The sequence below is a fragment of the Pteronotus mesoamericanus genome, unplaced genomic scaffold (genome assembly GCF_021234165.1).
Source record: "Pteronotus mesoamericanus isolate MK-2021 breed Mesoamerican mustached bat unplaced genomic scaffold, CSHL_Meso_final contig_221, whole genome shotgun sequence".
Lineage (NCBI taxonomy): Eukaryota > Metazoa > Chordata > Mammalia > Chiroptera > Mormoopidae > Pteronotus > Pteronotus mesoamericanus.
The window spans coordinates 13,212,121-13,219,617 of NW_026555092.1; the positions used below are offsets into that span (position 1 = coordinate 13,212,121).

At 48.6% G+C, this 7,497-nt stretch overlaps 1 pseudogene; it reads left to right on the forward strand.

The window, feature by feature from the left end:
* The first annotated feature begins 6,364 nt into the window (after nt 1-6,364).
* LOC129069059 (acylphosphatase-1-like) lies at nt 6,365-6,653 on the forward strand (annotated as a pseudogene).
* Nucleotides 6,654-7,497: the final 844 nt, after the last annotated feature.

Consider the following 7,497-nt stretch of genomic DNA (forward strand, 5'->3'; position numbering starts at 1 on the left):
GTGGGCCAGGCGCAGTGCTGGGCCCTTAGAATGCTGCTCCCAGGTCATCGCCCCGCTCCACAACTGAGAACACACAACGTCCACCCTTCAAGTGAGGATGCTAATGCTCAGGGAGTTTAAGTCGTTTGCCCAAAATCACATAGCTCATCATTGGTGGAGAAGCGGGATATGAAACCAGGTCTGGGGAGTTCTTTTCCCTGCATGTCAAATGTGGGGTCACTCTGCACCCCATTTCTGAACCCCCTTGGTGTAACTGGGGGCCCTGAGTGTGCTCACCCTCCATGGGCTCAGCTTTCCACTCTGCTATAAGCACCAATCTCAGGCACCGAAGATGGAACCTGCAATCTCTTTGCCAGGGGCCTGCGCCTCCATCCTCTGCCCCGGCTCTCCTTCGCAAAGCACTCGGACCCTCTGCCTGCTCTTTGAAGGAGCTGTTTGCTCCTCCCGGCTCCTCCCAGGGCTTCTTCTCTGCCAGCCTGGGCCCCCACTGCTCCCATGGCAGGAAAAAACCTCTCTCCTCCCTCATCTCATCCCCAGTGGATCCTTGCTTTATCCAGCACATTCCACGGAGAAAAGTATCCAACAGCTATCATGTGGGACTCGTCCCTGAGAAATGGCCTCTTCTCCGGATCACGACCCAGCCTAAGCCAGGCCTCCCCATCGGGCATTTAGTTCACCTCTGGAGGAAAAAGCAGCTGGCCTGGTAAACGGGTAAGATCAACTCCTATTTATCCTTCAGCCCGCAGACCCAACATCACTTCCTCAGGGAGGCCCACCCGGCCCCCTCCAGGCTCTCACTGCCCTGTACACTGTCCCTCAGATAACACAGTTTACAACCAAACCATAAACAGTGTTACGCATCATTAGCTATTTGTCTCCCTTGCTAGGCTGTGTGCTCCATGAAGGGCGGGGCGGTGCACTTACCTTGTTCATCTATGAATCCCCAGCATTCGGCACAGAACTCTGTAGGCAGCAGAAAAGCAGTAACTATTTGCTGAGTGAGTGAATGAACACATGCCTGCTCCGGGCAGAGTTGCGGCTCCCTCCTCTGGGCTGCCACGGTCCCCTGGACATAGACTCCTCACTGCCTTACCACACCATGCCAGTGACCTCTCACCATCTCAAGCTCATAGCCCAAGAGCCAAACCTGGCCCAGTAAGAGATTTAAAGTAAATGATTTTATATTAAAAAATCAATATGTTAATTTCTCTTGAAGAATAAGATCTCGGAATGCAAAGCCACCTTCCCACCTGGCGACAATCAGGTGGGACTGAGTGGCAGCTGCCCCCTTTTTAGATGGGCTCCAAGTCTCCAGATCGCCCAAGCCCCCCAAATCCCTATTCCTCTTAACCCAGACCTGCTTCACTCATCTTTGTTATATGCCCTTACACTGTAGGCATTTGGGGTTTTGACCTTCTGCTCTGTTTCCGTAACCCTGACCCCACCAAGACCTCGAGCCGCGTAAGGTCAGAGCACACCCCGCCTAGGGCCCGGCACTGAACACAGGAAGGGCAGGTGTGCCTGAATGAGTGGGTGAATACAAGGCAGCGCAGAAGGAAGCAGCTGCAGGGAGTGGTGAGACCACGTGGGGCAGACCTGGGTGTTAGAAGAAGAGGAAGTCTTCCCTGAAGGGATGGGTGCACCGGATTTCACACTCTTTAGGGATTAGTTAAGAAAAGATAATTGACTGTACCAAACACTTTGTAATTTTGTCTCATTAGCTGCTGTGATGCTTGCCATGCTTAAAGCTGGGGATGGCGAGTAGGTTAATCTTATTGAACTGGTGTAATAAATAGGAATCCGTTTTTAAATGTCTCCCAAGGATGGAAATCCTCTTTGCTGTGTCCTGGCTCCCAAAGGCAGCCTGAGACACTACTGTCACCTGGTGGTAATGGGTATATATTGCAGGAAAAGCATCCTAAAAGGAAAGTATGGCCAGAAGCAGCACAAATTTTCAAGAGCCTGGACGGTTTTCCCCAAGGCAGAAACAACATAGATAAAGGCGGGGGGTGGGGGGGAGGCACAAAGTAGGGCAGAATTGACTGATTTAAAAGAGAAATTAAATTTAGCATACTTCAAATTACAATTACTGAGTACTGAAGTTACCCCAGTCAGGCTACGTCAGCCCCACTCCTCTGGGAGTTTTTAACTAGAATCTAGACAGCCATAAATAATGCTAATACAAGGCTGAATGAGGCCCACGTCCAGACCTGTCAAACGCTCTGAGTGTGGGTGTTGCAGCTCAGCTTGAGTTAATCACAACAGCTGGTGGTAATATAAGCTGGACATCAAGCAAAGTGCTTCTCTATATTTTATCTCCAATAAATCTTTACAGCAGTCTTTTGAAGTAAGCCCTATCATTATCTCTTTCTGCAGATGAGGAAACTGAGGCTCAAAGAGGTGAAGTCACGGTCCCATAGTCGAAGACAGAGAAAGGACTCGGATCTGGCTGAGGCCTGGCTGACCCCAGATGGCACCATTTCTTTGCAGCCTCCAGCCTGCTCTAGACCCCAAGTGGTGTGTTTGAGATTCCAGGGCCCACCTGAAATAAGCATTTCCCCTCCCTGTGATCTCAGCAGGTCTCCGGGAGGGCTGGACAAGCACCAAGAAAAGTGTTAAGCTTGCCCCCAACACCTCCTTTCCTCAGCCTCTATCCTGCAGCGCCCTCACCCTCCACAGGTTCTCCTGGACCCTGTGTGCCCCCGGGTAGGCTGGCTTCCTGTCCTGAGCCTGGATCCCCCGCCCTCTCTCCTCTCCATGTCAAGTCCATGGCCCATCTAGGCAACATGAAGCCTTGCTTGCTCATTGGCAAGTTCTCAGTACAGGTCTGCGCTCCTCAGAGAGAAACACAGAACCATCATTGTCCCCAGACTGGCTTGTGCTCTCTGTGGGAAGAAACAATACACAGCCTTTATGTTTAAAAGAAAAATTACTGAAACAAAAAAAAATTTTAGTTCACGCTCTTTTGAATTGAGAGGAAAAAGTAAACAGTATTTCCCAAATCTGTGTTCACTGGGAAACCTCTTTTTATTATATTTATGCAAAAACATGAGCCAAATCTCATCCTACGCCACCATAAAACATGTTTGATAATAAAATGCAAACGCCGTTTGCAAAGAATTACAGAGGATCAAGTTCTGGCCTATTGTGAGGAGTAGTTTAAAATTAAGAGTTTTAAGCTTCATGTATCCCAATTTTATTTTGCAATAATCCATGCTTTAACTTACCCTGTTTGTATTTGCTCCAAATAATGTAGCCAAAAATCCACTGAACAGTGATTGTGAAAAGGATAACTCATTATCTGCTTTTGCCCAGAAATGAGAGTAGAAGAAAGAATGGTGTTTGCTCGAGCTCCCACAATTCTTTGGAAATATTTGCTTTCAGACATTGTGTAATATTGTGAAGTGTGTATAAATCTGCATGGGAACTTTGTAATTTTAAAAAGATACTAAAAGGAGCAGAAAGGAGACCAAAGGTTTGCACCCCTAGCCCAGGTCACAATGGAGCCTAATCTGCAAGCCCACCTGAAGGATGCTGGGACATTGCCGTGGGTCTCTGGGAGCATTTTACATGAAGGGCCTACAAGGAGGATTTGGGGCGTTTGCAGAGGGACCTCACACCCTACACCCCATGGCCATGAAAGGAATATGGAGAGCCCAGTGCTTCAGGGAGGACGGCCACTGCAGGAGCACCACCCTACGCCAAGGAGCCAATGAGTACATGGCTCATAGTGACAGTGGGCAGACAGCGGCCTCCCCCTCTGCAGACCAGGCAGCGTGCAGAGCCCTGTGATAAACATGGGTCATCCTGTTAGCATTAAAATTGCCTAAAAGTAAATAAACACTGTCTTCCTGTCAAAAAGAAACAATGTAGTTACATCATGGAGGAGAATGCAAAATACACAAAATCAAGACTCCAGGCCACCAGCAGGAGAGGACAGAAGGCTCCAGCAGTGCCTGGGTGGGCGGAGTCCAGGCCCTGTGTCCCCTGACTCGTCCCCGGGACCGAGCCCCAATCCACCCCAACTTCTGCATAAGCCCTCTGGAACTTACAGATCACAGAGGCTTGGAGGTGTCCTCCCTTGTTTAGGTCCCCTAAGTCAAGGAAGGGAGGGGGAGGGGCCCAGCAGGAAGAGGAGAAGGTCTAGGAGCTTGGCCTGGAGCCTGGCTCACCTGGGATCTGCATTCGCAGCCTGCCTGCCACCCCTGCCTCCACTCCTCTGTCTCCACCTGCCTTTCCCTTCCCTTTCCTGCCTTCATCCATCTTGCTCCCTGTTCCTCTTCCTATTACTGCCGACAGTCACATTAAAACTCTCTGACCTTTATGTCTCATGCTTTGCTCTTTCCAGAGCATTTTTTCTTGCACGAATGCTTCTTAAACTGGGGTACACCCACCCTTGGCAGCTCCTGGCCACAGCCACGGTCCGGGGAGCTTGCAGAGCCACATGACGAACGTGGCCCATCTTGCTGGCATTAAAATTACCCAATGGTAAATAACTTAAAACACTGTCTTTGTATTAAAAGAAACAACATGGATAGATTATGGAGCAGAATGCAAAATGCACATAAATTTTTAAGCTTCAGTAAAACTTCAAATGAATTGTGAGCTTGTGGCGGGCTGCTTTAAGCTACACTCTCAAACCCCCGGGGTACCTGTCGTTAGGTTTTGCTTTGGAGGAAAAGTTTGAGAAGCTCTGACTTACTTTATTACATGAAATCCTCACAATGACCCTTTCAAAAGCCAGGCAGTTTCAAGGATGGAGGAAAGGGGACTCAGAGATGCTGAGTCACCTGCCCTAAGTCACCCAGCAAGCAGATGTCAAAGCCTCGATGCTGTTCAGGTATTTTGACTCCGAGCGCAGTGCTCATTCCACGCCAAGGTGCTGCCAGGTGTCTTGAGCCACTGGAGACAAAAGGCCCTGGAGCCAGGGCTGGGAAGGGTGTTTTGTGATTCTGTCAAATCCTCCTCTACAACCACTGGCTTCAAAACTTAGAGACAAGCAGATGCTTCAAGCTGGGCAGATTACACCCCAGGGGCTGCAATTCTGGGGTCACCCGATGAGCCACTGTCAATTCTGGACCCTGAGCTTCAGTTCTCCGGTTCTTTCTGCTAAAACTCAAAAGGCAAAGAGCAGACACATGGGGACACGGGTGGCCCTGGCCTCCTCCTCAGTGCCCAGTGCTGTCAGCACAGGTCCTCCTGCTGTTCAGGCCTCTGGGCCCAGCAGGACCCTGGAATCAGCTGCTAAATGGTCATTTGCAGGCAGGCTTCAAATCCAGGTCAGACGGCTTCCCAGCCCCACGGCCTTTTCACGCGCCACACCGCCTGAGGTTATGAAAGCGGGCCCGTCCTGGGGCCAGGAGGCTTGAATTCTAGCCCAGCTTCTCCGAAGGGAGCTGATGACTCGGACCAATGCCTTCCCCACTCTGGGCCTTGTGCAGCGAGGGTCTCTCTCGCACCCAGGGCTTCTAGAGCCAGAACTTCCTGAGTTCAAATCTCAGCCTTCCCATTCACTAGATGTGTGGTCCTAGGCATGTTGTTTCCCATGCCCATGCCTCAGTTTCCCCACCTATAAACGGGGATACTATTCGTACCTGCTATGAGGAGTAAGTTAGTTATTTCAGGCCAGGCCCTTGGAAGAGAGCCCACTACAGAGCAATGCTCAACAGGGGTGAGACGATACGGTATAAAAGTGAGGGTGAAGAAAGTCAAGTGGAGACTCCAAGGACCCCCATCCTTGCGGTGGTACATCTGATTGGCGGATGGGATGGAGGCACACGGTCCACCCTTTGTCTCTCTCCTGCTGTGCCTGACGTAAACAGCTGCCCTGTAGTTTGATCAAACCTGGTGGAAAAGCGGCAGCCATCTGCCACATCCTTGTCTTTCCAGGTCCCGAGAAGTGGGGGAACAGAGCTTTTATGAGAAATCACCAGGCCCTCTCCCAGGTGCCTTTTCCATAATGCTCCAGATGCTTGACCTCCGAGTCCCATGGCTGATACTTGCTCACTAATTATTCATTGAGCATCTACTCTTGGCCAGGCATTGGCCGGATGATGGGGGATGCTCTAGTGAGCAAAACCAGGCACAGTCCCTGTAGGCCTAGAAGACAGACAATAAACAACTCGTGGTGAAATGACAGGCACTGATAAGTACTCTGAGAAAAAATAAACCAGGGAGAGGGGATAGCGAGGTGTCTTAGATAAGATGGTATGGGAAGGCCTCTCTGATAAAGAGACAAAGAAGAATTTATCCTTATAAATAATATTTGGCCACTCTAAGCTTCTAAGCGTGGTGGTTTTCCTGGCTGGGGGGACTGTTGGTGTGGATCCTGGAGGCCTTTGAGGAAGACAAGGAGGACATGCACATGGCAGAAGGGGACAGCTTATTCTCAGTAGATTAGGAAATGTTGGGAAAGGTTCTAGGGGTGTTTCCACTCAGGCTGAAGGTAAAAAGCTGGAGTGGTAGGCTGGGTCCAGAGTACTGGCCAGGGCACAGTACAAGGACAATTACATCCCTAAGGTATGTCGTGTGCAGGAACAACTTCTTGAGACTAAAGGAAGTCCCAAATCACACATCGACAGATTAAAAAAAACATCAACAATGAGAAAATCATCTTAAAATTGGATTGCTCAGCTTTCCAAATTGTGAAATAATGGCCTGAATTTCAATTTTCCAAGATAAACTCAGTGCTTTTGTTTTCTACTGTTAATAGAGATAGAACGATTCTGTGTTCAACATTAGAATTTATCAGTATGAGATATTAAAATGTTACTGTAATTTCGTGTATTGATGGAAGGACTACAACTGCGCACAATTCCAATCAATGGAAACACAATAGGACCCTACAAATAATATTTATAAGATTGTAATATTAGAAACAATACTTATGAAGAAGTCAAGAAGCAAACTATAAGATTAGCTGAGTGAAGAACGTTCCTGGTAGAGGAAACAGCACCTGCAAAGACCCTGAGAATGGAACAAGCCAAGGACTCTGGCTTTTATTCTTGGTATGAGAAGGTAAATTGCTCTTTAGAGTAGACAAAATAGCAGAAGTTGATCATGCCTGGTAAATTCAAACATGTTAGTCCAGGAATCTGGAGGGTTGGTTCCCCTTGTACAAGGTTATTCACTATCTTTAAGTCCCTTCTCTAATTTTATTGGGACCAAAAACACAATAGACTACATTGTAGCCCAATGCATATTAAAAGCTCAGTTTTTATTAATAGACAGAAGAAAACAAACGAACACAGCCTCCTCCTCACGCTGAACCTTTAGTCCTATTGAATGTACAGGTCACAAAGCAGGTAACTCACACATGCTGAGTAGCAAATGGAAAAATCAAAGCAAGATAAGTTCCGAAGAGTTACAGCAAAGAGGAGACTGCCCCTCCTAAATTAGCCTTTTCAAAATGATTTGGGGCACCCTCGAGGGTCCTGTGAAATGCCAGGCTCCCCTTACCAGTGCTCCCCGACGCCTCCTGGGATTCAGATGGTCATT